The sequence below is a fragment of the Rhinolophus hipposideros genome (genome assembly GCF_964194185.1).
Source record: "Rhinolophus hipposideros genome assembly, chromosome: 4".
Lineage (NCBI taxonomy): Eukaryota > Metazoa > Chordata > Mammalia > Chiroptera > Rhinolophidae > Rhinolophus > Rhinolophus hipposideros.
The window spans coordinates 87474059-87497855 of record NC_138050.1 but is presented as its reverse complement, the minus strand read 5'-3'; the positions used below and the strand labels follow the sequence as shown (position 1 = coordinate 87497855).

The 23797-nt window shown below is 34.3% G+C and overlaps 1 protein-coding gene and 1 pseudogene across 10 annotated transcripts in view; one reads left to right on the top strand and one right to left on the bottom strand.

The window, feature by feature from the left end:
- Nucleotides 1-23797, bottom strand: part of PCDH9 (protocadherin 9) — an 899210-nt gene that overhangs the window by 754571 nt on the left and 120842 nt on the right. The window lies entirely within an intron of this gene.
- On the top strand, nucleotides 9187-10128 carry LOC308496979 (nucleophosmin-like; annotated as a pseudogene). Its single transcript has one exon. The product of its transcript is annotated as a nucleophosmin-like (transcript).

Genomic DNA, 23797 nt, shown 5'->3' with positions numbered 1-23797 from the left:
GGCACACAATTGAAAACTTATGAATTGTTTGTTTCTGGAATTTTCCATTGAATATTTTCAGAGCATGGTTGACCATGAGTAACTGAAATCACAGAAAAAGTGGAAATGTGGATAAGGGGGCTACTTTACAGTAGATATTGAGTGGGTTGGTCCAGCCAACCAGTCTCTTTTAAAAATCCATCACAATGTATATTAATTTATATTAATAAATTAATTAACATTAATTAATATGTTCGTTCATTATAAATACTTTTTTTATATAAAAGCCTAAAACTTTTCAATGTCTTGCCTTTAGAAAAAGTACATATCCCAAAGCATGATCCTTTAGGTCCCCCATGATGGAGTCTCAGTTCTTTCCTGAGTTATTGTGGGACAAAGCCCCAAAAAGCAGTTTCCAGGCTCTTGGCCTCACATAGAAAGGTGTTGGCTCGGGTAGTAAATGGCCATCAACTGTGATCAGATGGTCATCAGCTGTGGCTAGTTGGCCGTCAGCTGTAACCCCTAAGCCATTGGCCACTAATATAACTGCTGTGGCTATGCTAGCAGAAAAAAATGGGGGCTAGCAAGAGCGGATTGCAGAGAGATGGATGCCGCCGCTGAGAATATAGTGATATAACTCCCCTACTTTTGGCTCCGTGGGTGTTCCTTTATGGCCTCACCATGTCCTGCATTCTTATGTGGGGAGCGGGAGCTGAGACCCCGCCAGACGCCCTGCACGACAGTTATATTCTATATTTTCCAACCAATGAAAGTACTTGGCATTCTTGCACATGGCTGTCATGCCAGTGGACATCAGCCACTCAGATCTCCTTCAAACCTTCTGCAGGATCCGTAGGTGGGGATGGCCTCCAGCAGCTGCTCATCAATACTGAAGCCATGCTTCCCTTGGGCTACTTCACATCCAAAGTTATACGTGGTAGGGGAACTAGAACTGGTGCCTCAGCTCCCAGCTACCCCACCAGCTTGGCCAAGTTTTCTTTGTCAGTCCTGCATTGGGTCCTGAACCTCACCTGCCAGATGTTTTTTTTTGTTTGTTTGTTTGTTTTTCTACCTCTTCTTTCACAGGTGTGAGAACTGCATTGGTCTCAAAGCTCTGTCTTCTCCAGCTCCTCCCCTTTATCCTTCAATAAATCTCTTGTAGGTCTTTTTCCATTGTGTTTCCTGCTTCTCTGGGAGGATTTGAACTGACATACTGCTCCCAAAAAAAGTTTTCCAACTCAGTTTTGCTCTTCCTACAATGCTGTCTTTCTCTTTCTACTTAAGTCTTACTTGGCCATAAACTGACAAATTCAAAGCTCAGATGTGCCTCATATATATCCCTTCTGCAATCTTTCCAACTTGTGAACTTTTATAAATATGATTTTATTATAGCTCCTCCTGTACAATATCTCATCCTCCCATTGGAGTTCAAGCCTCTTGATGGCAGGAATCATATCTTATTTATTTTCATAAAGTGAAAACAGAGCACTTTGGAAGTACTAGAAATTCAACATATATTTGATGAATTAGATTGCTGAGGGTCCTTTATTAGAAGAGTGTGAGGCTGGGATATCAAAATAAAGTACTATTTATGATCTAGAGCCCCTCATCACATTTATATTTAAATCTTTCATAGCATTCCAACAAATCAGAAAGCAATTCGCTATTACAGTTCTGTATTGGCTATTCTGGATCTGATCCACAATTAAGAAATTAAGAAAACGTCACTTTACAATAGTAGACAAAGTCCAAGGCTCATGTAAGTAATATAATTACCATGATTCTAAAATAAGTTAAACACTAAAGATCAGCATAATGGGGCTTGGAATCAAGGGTTTCTTAAGAGTGCAAAAAGCAAGGCATTTAGGGTAGATAATCATATAGGAAAGAAGTTATATTTAGAATTATAGTCCTATTAATTAATTATTTCATCCCTTTATGTTTTACTACCCTTTATTCTAGATTTCCATTTTTTTCCTCAAAAATCACTTGGAGAAAATAATCTAATTTAAAAAACATATTTATAAATGTAACTTTTATTATCCCGAAGTCTCTGTGTCACTTAAAAAAAAAATCACAAATATTTGTTTTCAGATCTCTACTCATTTACAAATTCCTAAATCCTTATAGTCCAATACAGTGATATGTTTAAATAAAAATTGCCTGCAAACTTCTGAAACTCTATTATTTCAGATATTGATTTCTACTTGTTCTTTGTTAAATGAAAACCTTATTCCAAAACAATACTAGACTATCCCTGCAACTTTCCAGTGTGCCAAATAATTATTCAAATTAGATTATAAAACTAAAATAAAATTAATGCAAACTTCTTGAATTTGCTTAACTCTGAAAAAGGTTTTCATATTTTAGCTGGATAAGGTTGAAGAAAATAACTGCATCACGTACAGTAAATCTCTATGAATTGAAAATAAATATATTCTGCATCTATTCAACTGAATATACAGATTAATAACTTATGTATTATTAACATGCATTTATTACCTCAGTTGAATTCCATTTTATAGAGTTTTGCATAATTAATATGGTATTTTAATCATGTTATAATAACAAAAGTCAGTCTGGAACCATAACTGGGTTAGATACACTTAGAGATGTCCAGTGGGAAGCATTCTTATATCAGTTTTAAATAAGTAATTAGAGAGAGCTACAAAAAATGTGTGTCACTAACATTATTAAGAAAAGAGGATCTACGTATTAATTTAAAATATCAACCCACAACTGGGAAAAGAAAACATGACCATTTAAAATAATGTATACACAGAGAATTATAGGAAAATAATCAGTTCTGTGCCTTTTCATTACTAAGTATCTTTATGAGAACTCATAAGAGCAATAGGTTTTCTTTTTTTATCAAGTGTTGTTCGTATACTAAAAAGAAAAAAACAAAAGTAAGGAAATGGTCAGCAGAAAAATGAGCACAGAGAACAAAGCATACCTTAAATGGAACAAGTCAAAGCACATATCATATTAATACAAGATACTCTGAGACCTACCTCCATGGCACCAGAGAGGGCTATTTTGGAACCTGCCCTTATGAGACTGGAAATATATACGTGACATAACTCAATTTACTAGCATGTCTTCGGAACACTCATTTTGAAATAGCCTGACAATTTAGTTTAAAAGAGATTTTTAGTCTATTTCAATTTTGCAGCCCATGCAAAATACACCTAAATGTAGGACCTGCATTAAAACTTGATAGCCCACTAATTTCTGGTATATGTTGTCAATTACTCTTATAATTAGGAGTGTATTTACTGATGGAAATTACAAGTTTTATAAACACATGCTCTCAGTGTTAGGGGTCAAAAATCAGATAATTTCACTCCCAGTGTTTTCTTTTACAGGTAAAAATTTATGCTGTGAATGAAGCTTTACACTAGCATTGTACAATGGCTTCCTGATGGAAGTATTCCCTGCACAAAAGCAGTCAAGTAGAGCTGTGACTATTGCCCTGGAAATCCTACATTGTATTCTAATCTCGACAAGGAGCAATCGTGTATGCCCTTAAAGAAAGATTATCAATAACAACAAGCATAAAAGAAAAGATAAAGACATATTCAGCTACTACGTGTTGACCATTTTCAAATATATGTAGAACGTTGCTGTGCGGACCACAAAGTTCAAGTATTTATCAAAGATGTGTTGTGAAATCAATTACTGTTGGCCACTAATTAGCATTGTTAACTAATAAGCACTGGAAACTTAGTGTGTCAATATTAATCTCATACAAATGAGGTGAGAAAATGCTAATTCTAATAACTGGCACCATGCTCTAAAGAGAAATATTTCTCAAATAGGGAGAGATAAATTATTTGATTGAACAATAAAACCTTGAGACTTAACTCTTACTATGTCCTATTTATGAGACTAATATCCCAATGTTCCCTTAAACGATTTCACCGATAAATTATTTTGTCCCCAGACTGAATAATCTTGTTCAAAGGAACTGCCAAATGCAAATGACCAGTTGGGATAGATGAATATCCCAATATCAGTCAGTATTCTCTTGTTAGCCTCGTTAACGAGAATGACTTCTCTAAAACGTATCAATTATTTAAAAGGGTTGTTTATTAATTATTAATTTTTAAAAGGGTTATTTATTAAATTCAAGTTTCAGAATCTGTAAGGTGAATAAACAAACAAACAAATAACCCTTAGCTGAAAAAGGATCCGTCGGGCCAAACCTGTGAAACGAGGCTTGATATATACTACAGTTTTCTCTCATCGTTATATCTAAGGGAAATACCACAGTAACACTTGATTTAATTAACTACTATGTAGGCATTACTGTGGGTGAAAACAAGCCAAATATCTCCTATAGATTGTTTCACATTTTTTTTTTTTTTGGATAAAGAACCTGAAAGAATTTATCCTTTAGGTACGAAGCACTTAAATTATTTAACTTATTCACAAGTTATCTATATAGGCAGGCTCATTTGCACATTTCCTATATATATGAACTGTAGTTACCATGATTTAGATAAATATGATCAGTCTCTTGACAACATGGTTCAAATTTCAGTGAGTACAGTCTATCAGTCGTGGCTGATACAACCTTGGTAGAGTTACACAGTACAAACGCTGCTGCTAGTTGTTCAGTCCGCAAATTACTATGTATTTATCAGTGACTGATCTTGGCATTTCTTTCAAAGTGCACAGACAGCAAAGCATATACTTCTGTTTGCTTCTCTCTCCCGATAATAAAACCACATGACATTTTACACTAATGGATAATCGAAAGATGAGTTGCCCAACAAAGATGAAGGTGGGCCCCAAAACGAAAATTGGTAACATCACAAATGAAATCTACATTGAGTATAAGTGAGTCATTGAAGAAATAACGAGTGTAGAGATATTGTTCCCATTACTATTCAGGAAACTTGAGATCTGCAGCCAGAGAAACTTAGTGAAAGCAGTTATTGACATAAATGAGCAAAGTGGCTGTGATGAAAAGGATGATGATTTCCCAGAAGATGTGACACCAGTGAAAAACTTCACAATAATGGAACTCTCAGAGATACTTTAAAACATGGACACTGCAAAGGACAAAATGCTTCTAGCTGAGCCAAAGGAGAAGGAAAGGAGTATGACAATTCACCAAGGCATAAATATATATACTTACTCCATACTCTAAGTTATATAATGAGAAAAAAAGGCAAGCACGGTTGGTAAACTACTCTTGATAGATTTTTTTTTGTTTTTACAAGGAAATAAAACACTTTAATCCTCAATGTTTCTACAGTTTTAACTTATAGCATACTAAATCAATATTAGTTTTACAATTTGTTCATTTATCTATACATATATAACCTTCAAGAAGAGAGTTTTAATGTTTGGGGAAAAATTTATAAGGCGACAGAACAATTATAATTTTCCCCATCAATTATTCACATCTCTTTGCATGGTTTCCGACAGCACAGCCATTTTTAAGGTCCCTCCCTAGTGTACAGTACAAGAATTGCTTGTATTTCAAAGAAGGGGCTCTACTGGTCCCTATGCTAAAACCCTGCACTAGGCTTCTGAATTCCAGGCCTTAAAAAAAGTATTTGATATGCTACATAAAAGCAAAGATTAAAGGATACAGAAATAAATCTTCTTAGAACCAATTTTACAAATATGTGCCAAACCTTACTTTATTCTAATTTATAGAGAGAAAGGATTATATACTCTAATCTTCCTTAAGAAATCAATTTTAATATAGCAAGTAATTTAACCATTACTAGAATACAAATGGTCAATGCAACTTCTGCGTGTTCAAATATTTCAAACACTCGTCTCTTTGTCTCCAGGAACTGCGGCACACTTCAGATCTGTAGCAGTCTCCCTCCAAGCTTTGTTCTTCTCAATTGGCAAACATTGGCTGTTCATGCCCCATCCTCCGGTTACACACACTTTACTTATACAACACAAGCCAACATGTTACGTCTTCTGATGTCTTTTGGATCATCATAAGCACCAGAGACATTTTCATCAGCGATGCCAAGAGAACTGGGAATATGTTAGTTTACTTTTGCTTCCTCTGTTGCTTAGTTGGCTGCTTCTGCAGCAGCAGAACAAAAAAAGGATCATGCATGAAATACAGCTATTATTTATGAGAGAATGGCTGGTTTTTAAAACAAGATAGATGTTTAGTATTCCGTGGATATTCCCCCACCAGATTGTAACAGTTCTGAAGGAGGTTAAATTGTGAGCCAAGACTGTCAAAATTTTCTCTTGATATAGCACCAAAATAGCCTGATCAGCCCAAAAGCTGCTGAGCCTCACTATTAGGAATTGCAGTTACTGTGCAATGTGAAAGATAGGGGATTTAGTCTATTTCATCATTTAGTTGTGTTTTTTTTTTTTCCTTCCAGGATTATAGCCTAAAGAACAAGAATTTCTGCTTGAAAGGTTTGATGGGACATTTATCTCTAGTTTTGTGGATGAGATCTTAGTGTTGTTTAATGTACTACATTAACCCAGGTCTGATAGATCTCAAATCATTTTAGACTGAAGTTCAGTTTTACCCAGCTTCTTGGAGTGGGCATGCAAACAAGTTTAGATGATATTTTAAATCAAGATTAGTCTGCAGGCCATCTATTCATTCACTAAATTTTATCAAGGATCTGTTATGTGCCAGTGATAAATCTTGCATGAACAATTTAATACAAACTGGCTTTTTTTCCTCTTATATCTTTTCCCAGATTTTTCCTTAAAAGGTTGATATAACATAACTTAGAATTTGAGGGAAAGTCATAAAAAAATCCTAACAGTGAGGTAAATGTCTCAACTAATGATTTTTCAATTGTTGACAGGCTGGCTAACTTATTCTCCCCTAAAGAGGGAGAGTTGTCACTATTCCTTAGGAGGTCTTAAGAAGACTTGGGCAAATAGTGTCATTCTCACTTTATCTCGCAGAAGAGAAAGTGTTTAACAACTTGAAGCATACACACCATCAGGGTTCAGAATGCTTGAGTTGAGGACCAGGCACTGCAAACTCTGTGAGATCCGTTACATTATCAAATACACACTTTAAAAATACTACTGAGTAGATCAAAAACACAATACTAGTTCTGTATCAATGAACAGAACGCTACAAGGGAAGCAATGACTGCAGTGCCAGTCTCTGACAGTTAAATTAACAGAAACATATTTAATTTGTGACATGAAAGAAGGCTAAGAACAGTAGCTATAAGATTAGAAAATACAACTAGAGAAATGACAGAATTCACTCTATATAAGAGCATGTATATAAACATACTCTATCTTCTATTTGTCTCTTATATCACCTTCATTCAATTTCTTTTTCACTTAGTGAAGTTTTAAGGTTGTTTCAGACTGCATATGCCAAAAGCAAGAGGAGTAAAACACCTTAATGATATGTGCATTATTTCCTAATATTCAATTTCACACTCAGAGGCAGAATATTATAACAAGAAGAAATACTGTGTGTGGAGGATGAATAATTAGATATTCAAATATCACTCGTCTTTTTCCCGCCACTTTAATTATATCCAAGTGAAGGTATATAATCATCTATTTACGTAAGATTGTATATTTATTTGGCATTTTGTATGTTTGCTACTTATTTTCAATGCCCAAGATACATAGTTCTCAATGCTTCTTTCCTCAAGGATGAGATAACAGTGATTCACCTGAAGTTTATGTCTTTGGTGAATGAATCAGTCCAGTTCCATTCAATATGATTTCTTGATCATATACCGTGTTTTTGAACATACCCTACAGCCATGCATCACATTAAGCCATGAATATATGAAGGACAAACAAATTTGCATTCTGCCTTCAAGCAGAGTTTTGTGAAATATTTCAATTCACTTTAATAAAAAGTTATCACAGTGCACCAAATAACCAGATACTAAAATGTGATTATCTAGTTATAAATAAAGTAATTCTAAATACACAGAGAAGCCATTTGTATTAAAAAAAAAACAAAACAAACAAACAAACAAAAACATCTTGGGTTAAAAAGTGAAACCTCTAGAACATGAATATTCTCTGCTCCATTTACTTGCATTTCAACATGAAGTTTTTGTCCATTTTCAGGTGTTTGTAGACCTATGCCTGAGTATCTGTGTAAGCTTTACTCTGTTTCTGGAGCTTTTAACATAACTACAGTGAGACACACATGCTATGGACCATTAATAGCACCCCAAATACATAGGAGTGCCCTTCTTTATTTTTCTTAATTGCTTCTGTGACCTTCCCTTAGTCCCAGCTGAGATGCTAATTAATCTCCTGAGATCTTAGCTAGCCATTTCAAATTGACCTTTGCCCCTTTGCATTGACCATAACTTCAAACCATCAGAATGGAAGAATTTCAGGAAACCAAAATAGCCACTTACTAAGTATCTTTTAAATGAATGAATGAATGAAATAAATACTAATGAAGACTACAGTTAGACCAAAAATATTTTAGTGCAGTCCTTCTCAAAGTTTCACATGTCTGTGAGTCATGTGGGGGGAATGGTGAACATGCAGATTCTGATTTATTGCTTCTGGGGTTATCTGCATACCCTGTTGTCTACATGTCTAACAAGCTTCCAGGTGATGCTAATGTCCCTGGTCCCCAGATGACACTTGAAGTAGAAAGAATTTAGGGTAGCAATAAAGTTTCATTAATAAATACATGGTTTGGGGCCATAAACACTTGAATTAAAAGGGTATTAGAAGGCATAATCCTGCATTAAACTTAAAAGTGATAATGATACTTGTTTCTTCATTCGGTGCTTACCATGTGCTTACAACATGGCAGGCGCTTTCATGAGTTAAGAATTTATAATTTCACTGGAGGATGAATAAACAATGCTGTAAACCATAAATAGCAAAAAAAAAAAATGGAAGTGACTGAATTAACCATTACCAGCTATAAAAACAAAGGTTGTGTAAAATAACAATGAACCCTGGTGCGATTCCATCTTGCACGTCTGTGCTGCGAGCAGTAGTCGTTTATCTCCGTCCGTCTTCTCTCCTACCTAAGTGCGCGCCACCACCCCACGGAAGATTCCATGGACATGGACATGAGCCCCCTGAGGCCCCAGAACTATCTTTTCGTTGTGAACTAAAGGCCGACAAAGATTATCGCTTTAAAGTGGATAATGATGAAAATGAGCACCAATTATCTTTAAGAACGGTCAGTTTAGGGCTGGTGCAAAAGATGAATTGCACATTTTTGAAGCAGAGGCAATGAATTATGAAGGCAGTCCAATTAAAGTAACACTGGCAACTTTGAAAATGTCTGTACAGCCAACGGTTTCCCTTAGGGGCTTTGGAATAACACCACCTGTGGTCTTACGGTTGAAGTGTGTTTCAGGGCCTGTGCATATTAGTGGACAGCACTTAGTAGCTGTAGAAGAAGATGCAGAGTCAGAAGATGACGAGGAGGAGCACGCAAAACTCCTAAGTATATCTGGAAAGCGCTCTGCCCCTTGAAGTGGTAGCAAGGTTCCACAGAAAAAAGTAAAACTTTCTGCTGATGAAGATGACGATGACGACGATGATGATGAAGACGACGATGATGATGATGATGAGTTTGATGATGAGGAAGTTGAAGAAAAAGCTCCTATAAAGAAATCTGTTTGAGATACTCCAACAGTTTGAATCTGTTTGAGATACTCCAGCCAAAAATGCACAAAAATCAAACCAGAATGGGAAAGACTCAAAACCATAAACACCAAGATCAAAAGGTCAAGAATCCTTCAAAAAACAGGAAAAAAACTCCTAAAACACTGAAAGGGCCTAGTTCTGTAGAAGACATTAAAGCAAAAATGCAAGCAAGTATAGAAAAAGGTGGTTCTCTTCCCAAAGTGGAAGCCAAGTTCATCAATTATGTGAAGAATTGCTTCCGGATGACTGACCAGGAGCGAGTCAAGATCTCTGGCAGTGGAGGAAGTCTCCTTAAGAAAATAGTTTAAACAGTTTGTTAAAATTTTCCGTCTTATTTCATTTCTGTAACAGTTGCTATCTGGCTGTCCTTTTTATAATGCAGAGTGAGAACTTGCCCTACCGTGTCTGATAAATGTTGTCCAGGTTCCATTGCCAAGAATGTGTTGTCCAAAATGCCTGTTTAGTTTTTAAAGATGGGACTCCACCCTTTGCTTAGTTTTAAGTATGTATGGAATGTTATGATAGGACATAGTAGTAATGGTGGTCAGACAAATGGAAATGGTGGGGATACAAAAATATACATGTGAAATAAACTCAGTATTTTAATAAAGTAGTACTGTTTCTCTTTCAAAAAAAATAAAAACAAATCAAATAACAATGAAGTTCTGAATGCTGAAGAATAAAAATGAATAAAATTGTTAAGCTAGATAGAAAATATGAGAAAAAGAAGGTATGCTATTCCATTAAGGGTATATTTCAATCACAAATGTATAAAGCAATCACATTTGAGATACTGAAATTTCTTAACTCATGAATAATCGGAGACAAGCATTATTTTATAGGTGAAGAAAGGGAATGACAGGCCAGTTAAATCATTTGGTGTAAGTTACAAAGCTAGGAACTGGTAGAACCAGTATTCAAATTAAATGTAATTCTAGTATTTTCGCTGAAATTATTTTTGCTTAACATTAAAGAGACTGTAGATCTAAAAGTATGCTATTTTTTAGAATTTCATTGTATTTTTCCCTCAACCCTTGATGCTATATATGCAAGTGGTTATAAAATGACTCAGATTCAACTTCTTTCTCCTTTGAATGCTTACTAAAATGTTACATTTGGTTCCTCATCCAATGAATTTGTAAATTCATAACATGTTTGAACTCAAGTATTAATTTAAATAATTTCTACATCCCTTTGGTGCTTTGGAATTTAAAATCACATATGTTCTTTATTTAAATGACTTAGCTATTATAAATGTACATAAAACTGAAATTCAAAATTAAATCTGTTTTATCTGTACAAAAATCTTCATAAAATGCAAGAGATGAAGTTAATACAGTGTAGATTTTGCACATTTAAATCCACACTGTTAGAAATTACAAAAGCTAAAGTTTATAACACTCTAACTACAAATATTATCACGTTTGTTGAATATGTGGATTGCCATGACTTATAGGACTTGCTGCCAATGTTGTTCTTTTACTGTTATACAGATTTTTAGCTTACATGCCTAAGAATCTGTGATCACAGTCACAATCTTTGAATATGTTCATATCCATTTTGAGCTGTCATATTTTAAATTTTCTAACATTAATCAGATTACTAGGGACAAATGTCTTATATGTCAATCATCCTAAGAAATAATTTGAGAAATAGCATGACTGTAGGCTTGAATTTAGACACCAGTGTTAGAGTGCTTTCTAAAATTGCTTTCTGACTTCTGCTTCCCTAGGGTAATTAATAAGTATAATAACAATCAAAAATCAATATCTGTATATGGTCTGTAATTGACAGAACACATGCATCATCTTATATGACTATTATCTATCAACCAAAAGGTGATATTAACATTTGTCTTTACAAATAAGAAAATGGAGGCTCACTAGCTTGAGGGAAATACTATGAACTCAGGGGCTGTGAATTAAAATCCCACCACTGTTTATTATACCATGGTTACCTTTTCTGCATACAGAAATCCTATTTATATCAGGCACAAATAGGTACTCAGGCCTCCTTTCTTTACTTTTATAACCAATGCAATTTGTAACGTCAGAATCTCCTACAAGGAAATACTATACTGTTGCTGTGAGATCACTGCTTTTGACGTCACTTACGGCTGATCCTGCTCTACCCTTTATCAGTTGCCTCATTTGCAAAATATAAGATACGAATACTCACATAAGCATTAAACTTACAAAATGTGCATAAAAATCAATAGATTATTTAACATTCTTGCTTGTTTCAAATTGTGGTAGCAGTTAAAATTGCCTCAAGTATATCACGGTCTCTCTCTCTCTCTCTCTCTCAGTGCCTGATGCCCTCCTGCCTTCCATGATGGTAGAATACCTTGTTTGCTAAAGTTGTCCATTCCACAGCACTAAACCACATGATTTCTCCCCTATGTTATTTCATTTTATTTCTCATAAAAAGCACAATGAGAAATATCCTAGGAGCCAGAGCTTTTACTCTCTCTCTCTCTCTCTCTCTCACTCACTCTTTCTCTCTCTCATTTATAGTGTCCACCCACAAGTGACTCTTAAGAAATAAATAATGTACTTTCATTTCCAATAAAATGGATTTGTTTTAAGTATTATTTATTAGTTACTGAGGTTCATGCTTTTTTCCAAATGTTTTGTTTTATTTCTTTCTGCGGAAGAATGTAGTCCTTTATAGGGATATGTTTTACTTATAGCTAAAATACGAAACAAGACTTAAGATTTTAGACATATGTCAAGAACAGTTCCACAGTTTCTACATGATTTGACTTGTAGGTCTATGCTGAAATTATCTTTTTTTTTTTCTTTTTTCTTTTAAGGAGGGCACAGCTCAGAGTGGCCCACGCCGGGATTGAACCGGCAACCTTGGTGTTATCAACACCATGCTGTAACCAACTGAGCTAACCAGTTACCCCCAAAAACACATTTTAAAATAAGCTTATTTCAATTCTGATCTTACCTTTAAGGTAACAGAAATCATGTTGTCCTTTTTCTTGGGTGGTTCTTATCTTATTTTACCGAATTTATAGTTTCTTAATATCAGCATCAAAGATCTATTACAGTGTACCTGGCTTATGATATATACATGGAAATTGATCCCCATCTTTCGTCACTGTCAGCTTTTTTATTGTAGGCATTTTGCTTTTGACTCTGTGAATTAATATAATAGTATGCAATTGGTAGCACAGTTTTCAATAACATGGTTTATTATGACTATCTTCATTAAACCTGTATTGAAGTGTAAAGAAAATGACTTAGTAACAATGTACCGGGATGTGGGTATAGCTTTTAGAATCCCGGCAACAATTTAAGAGACAAAAGCAAAACATGCATTTTGAAGAGCCCATAGAGATTTGAACTACTACCACTATCATAACTCTTCCCCGCGGCCTATTCCCCCTGACTGGGGAGACAGTTTCAGTGCCTGATGCCCTCCTGCCTTCCATGATGGTAGCATACCTTGTTTGCTAAAGTTGTCAATTCCACAGCAGTAAACCACATGATTTCTCCCCCATGTTATTTCATTTTATTTCCCATAAAAAGCACAATATCGTAGAAATATCGTAGGGGCCAGAGCTTTTACTCTCCAACTCTAACGTTCAGTTTTACAACATCATTAGGTTTTGTACAGAAAAATAATAATGTGGGTAATGTGAATCAGTTTCTTATATTGGCTTCAGCATTTCTGAGGTCCAACCAGCCATTAAATGCCCTTAATGCCTGAAATTTTAGCTATTTAGTCTTGCAGACTACTAGGACACTAGGTAAAGGAAACAGAAAAAAGAAAAAATCCATAGTAACTTCAAAAATACATAATTACAGTTTCAGTATCACACTAGTAAGATCCTGGCTAAGAATGTTTTTACCCTCAGAAGATGTTACCATTTGAAACCCAAAGGAAACAGCTATAAGAGAAATTTAATAATTGTTCTAGTTAAAATAAAATTTGATTAATTTGTCTTTAAAAGAGCAATATTATCAGCTATAATTTCAGGGATCTGAACCAAACAAAAATTCCTCGTAATCACAGACTTCAAATAAAAGTACGTTAGTCATTTCTCTGAGAATTAACACATCCTTCCTCTTTTGCTCAGTAGGAGGACGATACACCTGTTGAAAGACAGCAGATTTGTGGAGATTCCAGAGACCGTACTCAATACCTGCCTGCAAGGTGGCTACACCGTTACAAACAGGGGAATGCTATGAATAAGGCCATTGGCTACTCGGTGACATTACTATGTAGTTCTAATATTATTTAGGCAATTTATTTTGATAAATGCACTTTCTGGTTTTAGGCAATTCGGAAGACAAGGTGATAGAAGAGGTACCAGCTATGGAACGGATAGGTTTCGTAACAGAGAGAAAGTGGAATGAGCATTTTCTATTCTTCCACTCTATGGATTTCTATTGCCTACAACAATGCATTTGCTTATGTAACTGACCATCTTCATACTCCCTTAGTCTATGGCTACGATATTAAGTCCTAGGAAATATACTCCCAATCAAGCAGTCGGAACTCCTGGGTGGTCAGGAGCAGGGCAGGCCATTTTTAAGTAATATCTGTAGCATTTATGGGAATGAATTTGAATCATGGACTAGTGAAAATACTTGGTGAAAAAGTATTTCAATCATCTGACTTTTGAATTCTCATATTCCGATGTCCCATTTCCATCACTGAGAAAATTTTACCACAAAACCCTTCTAGTTGGCATCATCATTTCTACCCCCGGGCTAGAAGTAGCTTAAAACTATCAAAATAGCTCTGCTAACAAAGTTAATAATCATGGTTTAATAAGGGGAGGAAAGAATAAAGCTGACTTTATGGAAGGCATTCAAGGTATTTTCTATGTAGATATTTTGTGGAACTGAGCTGTGATTCCTATTGTAAGAAACCTATTTTTTGACTTTACACATGATGGAATAAGAGTAAATAACTTGCCCTAGAAAGCAGAGGTAACGAAACAATGCCAAGGTACCAATCGTGTCCAGCATCACTGTGTCACATTCCAAGAAAAACCTCAGACATTCTCAGCCTGTTCATTTTGTGTCTTATTTTTATTTTTGTGCCTGCATAAACACACTTAATAAAATAAACACATATTTCTTTCTTTTCTTTTAAAAAATAATGTCAAGGCTGTTCTTTGAATCATGAATCTGTTCTATCCAATTTCCAAACCTTATGAATTTTCTGAATTTCTTTATTGCGAAAACCCAATCATGTTACCATTACAGCCTTTCCAAATAAAAGTGGCCCATTCCCATCAAGTGTCTTGTTCATTTGCCTTCTTCACCCATAATCTGGCCAAAATCTCAGACTAAATTCAAGAAGTGATATTTTTAAGGATGGAAGAGCAACCATTAGTTGAACATCAAGTTGTCTCCCTCACCTGATAGGAAAACTGTGAAATATTGGCTCTCCTTATGACATACAAGTACACATGTTGATTTAAAACCTAAGGTGTTTTTTTTTTCCAATAGACAAATATTCTTTCAAATTGTTTTGTTCATTTTTACCACCTTCACTGAAGCATGAATAGCACAGAAACAGGCATTAGTCTTTGCTTGTATGTGATTCAACCAAGTGTTACTTACATTCCAATTACTCAGACAGCATAGAATACAGCTGTATCAAAGAAGTATTTCAGAGTGTCTTAAAATCCTCTGTGTACTGAGGTATAGAATTCATTTGGCTTGTATGGGAACTAAGACAGTTTGGATTGGGACTCATGGTGTTTCTTGGTCATTGCTTCAAAATCATGGATTATTTAAAATGATTACCAAATTCAGAAAGTATTTTAAGGATCATATTTAAACTAGACAACATATTTAATATCCTCAGGACAGTCTATATGTATATGTAGGGTAAATTAGACAAAATAAAAACAATTATTAGATAACACAAACTGTGATGGCAGCCTCTCTATTCATACAAAAGATGCGTAGTTGGCCAGCATGAAACCAAATTCACCAGCAGCACAACACGTTTTAGTAAATTCTGCCTCTGCCGCTCATAGTTGTGTGTCTTTAGGAGCATTATTAGCTTTCTGCTCCTCGGTTCACTTTAACGGACTCCTTGTTTTGAAGGTTAAATGAGATAACGTATATAAAATACCTATCGTAGTACTTGTCACCTACTGAGTCTTTGTCACCAAAGAAATGATCATTTCCTTTCCTCAGCTAAATTAATCTGAAACAAGGTCTCATACAATACCTTATTTATCATGAATTGTTTGGTATTGTATATAATAACACATGGTCCAAATAACTGCACTTGGAATCTTTATACTCACAAAAAAAGTCACAATGAAATAGAAACTAATAAGCTTTTACTAAAAGGAAAATCTGATTTCCCCACACCAAAGCTGAAGTTGTAGGGGCTCCAGGCCCCTAAGGAACAAAATGCTAACTTTTATAATTATGCAAGCTGTACTAAAGATAAGAAAGCAAGCACATAATAGTCAGTAGTTAATACAGAGGGTGTCAAAAAATGGTTACACATTTTAAGAAAGGAAAATAAAACTGCATTAAAATTGTAATAATATAACCAATCAAAAAAGATGAATACAAGTCACATTTGACTTCTGCAATTATAAGAGGTGCTCAAAGTAGTTACCATCAGCATAATTTTAATATAGTTTTTTTTTTTCCTTTCTTAAAACATGTATAAATTGTTTTGGCACCATCTGTATATTATAGAGAATGAATTTGTCTTAAGAAACCATGACGGATTTCAACCTATTTAGGGGAAAATAAATTACTTAACTTCTACACAGAGTAGCAATGAAAAAGAAGGAATATAAGATAAATTGTGTGTGTGTGTGTGTGTGTGTGTGTGTGTGTTTTGAGGGAATGTTTCTGATATTGTATTTCACTTATCAATTCACAGTATTGTTATAATTAGGTTACTATAACTGTTACAACTAGATTATCACATAACAGCACAATAAGCCACAAATGTGAAATTCTACTATATGGTTTGAAAAACATTTTATTTACTAGACCCAGAAGAATTTCAGAATTTATTAAATAAACATTCATTTTATTTAAATCCTGTCTCCCTAGAATATGTTTTCATTGCACCAACTAAAAGATGGAAAACCTGAATTTATTTTTCTGTAGATAATTTCCTCCTAGATGGATACAGCAATACCACAAGAATCCTCAGCGACTCAAGGACTAGAATGCTGATTAATTACATGAGGTTGGCTAAAAGACAACTTTCAGATGCTGTTCACGTCTCTTTAATTGGTCTAATCCGAGGTTCTCTTTATTACCACCAGCTAAGTATAATCATAGTATATAACAGAACAACCATATTTGAGGTAGTACTGCTATAGATTTTGGGTTACTGAATTATTTATACATCTCTGTTTTCTTTCTCTTTTAATAGTAAATGTAAAAATATGTAAAAATCTCCAGTGAGGGATGGTGACAAGGAGACTTTATGTGTGTGGGGGCAGCGGGTAAATGGGAACTCTGCCCTTTCTGCTCAATTTGCTGTGAAGCTAAAACTGCTCTAAAAATAATCTATTTTTGAAAACTATATATATTAAAGTAAAATGATTCTTTCTGTTTTTTTTTGATTTCATAATGAAATACGAGACTGGCGCAGTTTTAGAAATATTTTACAATTAAAATATTTTCAAAATATAAATGCAGGTTTAACTAAAAGTCATCCTGTTAATTTCACTTTCTATTTCATTTAAAATTTTACCAGCATTACAAAATAAATTATCTATATTCTTAGGGTCCAATCAATTTGAAAACACCCAGCAAATATAAGGCAAAATATAGCAACAAAATATCTTTTTAAATGGAAAATTATTGTAATTGCTAAGCTATTTACTACTAGAAAAGAGGGACTCATTATGGCAAAATAGTAACAGCCTTTTAGGACAGGTGTTACTTGAAAAGTTTTATAATCTATCATTAAGTGAAATTTCTGATCTCATAACATTTGACCTATAGTTACTCGTTTCAGTAAAGGAAAAAGAGTAATTTTATATTTATTTTAATTTTAACTTCCTGTAACCCAACTAAAACAATTTGTGGAGTAAAAATCATCTTTAAATTATTGATATGAAAAAATCTACACACCTAGAACTGATAAAAACAAAGGACACAGCCAATGAAGAGCTAAACAGTTTACTATTGTGGGAAACTATTACCAGATAAGGACTTTAGAGTACTACATAAATGTGCTAAGTCTTTTTTTTTAAATTTATTGGGGTGACAATTGTTAGTAAAATTACATAGATTTCAGGTGTACAATTCTGTATTACATCATCGATAAATCCCATTGTGAGGTCACCACCCAGAGTCAGTTCTCCTTCCATCACCATATATTTGATCCCCTTTACCCTCATCGACCTCCCCCCCACCCCCCTCACCCTCTGGTAACCACTAAACTATTGTCTGTGTCTATGAGTTTTTGTTTCTCATTTGTCTTGTTCTTTTGTTGTTTTTGGTTTATATACCACATATCAATGAAATCATATGGTTCTATGCTTTCCTGTCTGACTTATTTCACTTAGCATGTACTCTCTAGATCCACCCATGTTGTCACAAATGTTCCTATATCATCTTTTCTTACTGCTTAACAGCATTCCATTGTGTATATATACCACAACTCCTTTATCCATTCATCTATCAAAGGACGTTTTGGTTGTTTCCATGTCTTGGTCACCATAAACAAAGCTGCAATGAACATTGGAACATACGTGTCATTTATGTATAAATGTTTTCCAATTTTTTGGGTAGATACCCAGGAGAGGGATTGCTCCTCTTACAAAAAATTTGTAATTTTTTGAGGAACCTCCACACAGTGGCCTTCCATAATGGCTGCACCAATCTGCATTCCTACCAACAGTGTATGAGGGTTCCTTTTTCTCCACAGCCTCTCCAAGTAACAAGTAACACTTGTTACTATTTGTCTTGTTGATAACAGCCATTCTGACTGGGGTGAGGTAATATCTCATTGTGGTTTCATTTGCATTTCTCTGATGATTAGTGATATTGAGCATTTTTTCATGTCTATTTGCCATTTGTATGTCCTCTTTGGAGAAATATCTTTTTAGGTCGTCTGCCCATTTTTCAATTGGGTTGTTTGTTTTTTTGTTGTTGTGTTTCATGAGTTCCTTGTATATTTTGGATATTAGCCCCTTATTGGAGGCACTGTTTGCAAAAATCTTCTCCCATTCAGTCTGTTCAGTTTGTTGCCTCTTTACTTTGCCGATGGTTTCTTTTGCTGTGCAGAAGCTTTTAAGTTTGATATAGTCCCATTAGTTTATTTTAGCTTTTACTTCCTTTGCCTTTGGAGTCAAATTCATAAAAACCCAAATTCTTTGAACCCAAGGTCCATAAGTTTAATACCTATGTTTTTTTCTATGCAGTTTATTGTGTCAGGTCTTATGCTTAAGTCTTTGATCCATTTTGAATTAATTTTGGTACATGGTGACAGATAACAGTCCAGTTTCATTCTTTTGCACGTGGCTTTCCAATTCTCCCAGCACCATTTATTGAAGAGGCTGTCTTTCCTCCATTGTATGTTTTTTGCTTCTTTGTCAAAAATTGTCTGTCCATACTGATGTGGTTTTATTTCTGGGTTCTCAATTCTATTCCATTTGTCTATGTGTCTGTTTTGCTAAATACTTTTTAATTAGCTAATCCCTAACAACATCCCGGTGAGGTTGATATATCATCCACATTTATGAATTAAAAGTATGTTTTCAAAATCGCAGAAGATAAAGCAATTCTTCACTCTTGCAGATTTGGTTGCAGTGTGTGGTGGCACACACATACACACTGAACACTCACACAACAATTAATTTCTGGTCCTGAAGCGTATCATTGAAACTCTAAAAATAGTATCACTGCCAAGTTATAAAACAAAACAAAAGAAAAAAAAAAAAAACAAGTAGCAACAACAACAACAAAGTACATAGGAGGAATGTTTCTTAAAAAAATAAAAAATAAAAACAAATATTGAGCTACAGAATAGTGGACAATAAATAAATATTAACCTGCAGAGTGTCAAAATACTTGTATTTTCTGTGAATCGAGAATCTGAGAGCATTCATATCTGTTAAGTAATGGGACTAAGTGATCTCTGAAACCTTGTCCAGGTCTGTAATTTTATACATCTAGGATTAAATAATATAATTTTAAATAATGTCTAAATCCTTCTGGAAAATGCTTCTGAAAATTAAGTAAAATTTTAAAAATCAGGGAATTATTTTATTAATGATGATCTTTTTTTAGTTTCCTAAATGTAGTATCATTTTTTCCTTACATTTTCTGATTATAAGTAATGTATTTTATTGTCCACAAATATTTTTTTAAGTTCTTTATCTAAATCTTCATTGTGACTAAATTTATTTAACCTAAATGTTCTTTAATCTTTCAGAGTGCATGACTGCCTTATGCCAGAAGTGATAGAATAAAGTAATTTAAAGGGAATAATACAAAAAACAGTGACGATAAGATAGAGAACACTGTCATTTCCACAACTTGCTCTTACTTGATGAAGTAGATTTATTATTTTGGGGTCATAAAGAAGAATAGTTAAAATATCTTTCTTAGGAAATACAAAAAGGAGGCCTGAATACTGCATGAAAGAAAAAAACATAAAAAGGGACAAAACGACAACAACAGAAAACAATATAAGTGATAAAGTAAAAAAGCCACAAATAAAACAGCAATAAAAACAACAAAAGAACTAATGAAGAAGGTGGATGGTGTTGGCTAGACTAGTTGTTCCAATTATTTCTGTGAGATAGATATTTAATAAAACACAAAACACTTGCACTAAATAAATGTCATGCCAGGTAATCCTTTGTAAAAAATTATCTGATATTGGACCCGCTGAGTCTAGAATTTGGCACTAGAATTCATGGATTTATATGGTTATTATTCTCTCACTCCCATATTCCAGTCAACTAAGCAACAACAAAGTCATCAAAGTGTAAAGTCAATTTACATAGACCTAGAAATACTGTAAATATTGTGGTTGCCATTTGTCAGATATCGTAGAACTTTAGCTAGATCCTCCAGTTTTCCTTGTTTTGGTCATAGGAGAGATTAATGGAAATCTGGCTGGTTTGCCAGATCTAAATGACCGTATTCTCCACACACATTTTTTTGTGTATACTGCATGTCAGATAACTAACACGGCCCACCTGAAACCATCAACTTAAATCCAAAGTCAATGGACTTCTAAAAACTCTGCCACTAAATTTATAAAAATTCAAATAAATGAGACAAATATCAATGACTGCCAACATTAACTTTTTATTCTCTGACAATATATACTTAACGTAAGCGAGTGTACTATAGTCAGTATGTTTGCCATTTGATCCAGAATATCTCACATGAACTATCTAATATGTAAAGAAATAACTTTTTCTAAATATTCAGAAACGGAGTTTATTGTGTTTTAAGCACAATTCATCCGACTAGCCTGCACAGTGGGGAAAGCAAACTCATCTACAATGCATGAGAAAAAGCGGAGGCACGCAGGTGAAGGGCACCGCGGAGAACACAACAGGACTAAATAGAAGTTGATATGAGAGGCTGGCACTACCGACTAGATAGCATTCACACTCTGTGGCTGCAAAGGGACAGCAAGCGAGGTGTCTCTAAGGGTAATAACTTAGAAATACCTTTCAACTCTTCATCTAACTTCTTCCTCCAGCAGAGGTTAAAAGTAAGTTTGACACCTTGTTCTACTGCCTGCACTTACCCTCAGGTAATAAAAGAGACAATGAAATATAATAATGGGTCCCTGGGCTCTGTGGCACTGTATAACAGCTATTGGACCTCTCGAGAAGTTCAAACACACTCTTCCTAGTGATGTTCAATCATGGAACTATATTTTTTAAAAAATAAAACATTAGAGTAGACATATCCCTATGTCTATGGCTTTTTGTCCGTTCCTCTGAAGTGGCTGATATCTTCATGAATGCTCCTTCACAGTTTCTAAAGAAACTGACATTGTTGAAGACATTAATGCATATTTCATGTCAGCTGACCTGCAACATACTAATTCATTAAATAATACCTCTATTTACTTCCTTTGAGCCTCATTATAGTATCAATTAAGAAATAATAGTACACAATTTGATAATAAAAATAATGATGAGCTAATTTACTGAGTGGTCAGTGTGGACCCCAGATTGCTTTATATGGATTATTTAGACTTCTTTTTGCAATGCAAAAAACACTTCAAGGATACTTACCCTTAAATATGTATGTAAAGAACAGCTTACTGACACATAGAAACTATTTATATCTTGAATCATACTAGCTTTATTAAAGTAAAGCCTGCTGAAATGTGGGAAATATTTCTATCTTGAATTGTATGCATGTATTTAAGGAATGCTGTTAATTTACTGCAAGGATTAATACTAAGCAACTGCAGAAATAAGTACCAAAAAAGTAGTCACTGAGGTTTCTATCTCACCTCAGCCTTACCAAAAATTCTTTCAGACAGACCTATAAATTGTTCCCTTCATCCTCAGAGATATTTTTCAGATTTTTTTCATTTTCTCCCACTTTTGCTTATCATCTTCTACTATCAGCACATACATTGAGAACTGCATTGTTTGCTTGGTTGCTTACAAATTGCTCTGAACTATTCATTCCTTCTCATTCTATTTAGTTGAAGTTGAACATCTGTACTTTAGGCTGCTCACAGGTATTTACATTAAAAAAAAAGAAATAGGGCAACGAAAAGTACAAAGAGAGCTAAGAGAGCAAACTGCTAGGAAAGAAATGTAATCACTCAAAAAATGGGTACATTTCCCTAGAATGCAAAGTGCCTCACTAATAAAATCTGCGATTTACCCCTGAATGGTGTCAGCAGAAACCTAGCCATGCCTATGTCTGGGGAAGCAATGACTGCCAGCAGGAGGCAAGTGTCTTCTCAGCGCCCCCCAAAAAATGCTCTTCCTTTCCCTTAGAGACCCTGATGTGTTTCATATAAAACAAAATAGCCAACATCAACTTCTACCTTTTCATTCATGCTTTCAGAAAGATAAAACGTGAGATTCAATCTGATTAAAAAAGCAAGAAAATGTTATTCAAAAACTGTAGGTGTGACAAGTACTGCCACTTAATCATCGTGCACCAAATCAGCTTCTGTACAGCTGGGACAAAAGGAAATTAAGGGAGTCCATTTTATGTGTGAATAGCAAATACACTTGGATTTTATATTTCAGCTTTTCTTCTGAGATCCAATGTAATAACAATTTCTTACAAAATAAGTTTTCTTTGAAAATTTGAAAAGTATGTTGCCAATGAAGTAGGTTATAAATTTGCCTCACCTGTTTAGCATCCTCTAAATATATTTGCATTTATATACACACACATGCTTATGAAGGTATATATATGTGTTTACGTGAGTGTGTGTGTATATGTATATGTGTATCCATAGAACTGAAAATGTTGATAAATGTAAAGTAATGTAACTCTAAAATATGACAAAGGACAATTTGTGTTTTTTTTTATATTGATACACACATTCTAAATAATATTTTTGTGAGTATCATTCAATGAGTTTTTAAACCTCAGAGTGAATATTCTATTGATTTTTACACTCTAGGTGCATGTTATAATTTCTTCAGTTATGACAAAAGTTCTCTTTCGGGGCAAACATTAATGAGTGACAATGAAGGGAAACAAAAGAGTAACCAAAATAATAAAAATAAACAATAGATACCAGTCCTGTTTAAAGGAATACCAATGCTGTTATGGAATGGAATGGAATGTCTCAATGGAATACCAATGTGGCTAAGTAATTGAAAATGTATAAATATCCACAATATCTCAGTCACAATACTGAGTTTTGTGAGAATATTTCTTTCCATAGCAGCCATAATATTTATGTCAGTTTTCATAAGCCTTCTCTATCATAAAAGGGCAGAAAGGTATTTTTTTCCAAAGTCATTCTCTTACATTAAAAGATCAAAAAATTGCAAGTCTTCCATAGTTTCAGTTAAAATGCATTAAATTTGAAGCACATAAGGGACTTTGCAGAGTGCAATAGTGAAACTCCTAGAATTAGACTTCAGGTCCCTTGATTCTTAGCAGTTATGAACCAAAATAATTACAGACTTTGTACACAGGAAGAATAAGTGTCCGTACATTAATTTATTTCCATTTTGCAATCTTGAGCTCTTCTTGAGTCTCAATCATCT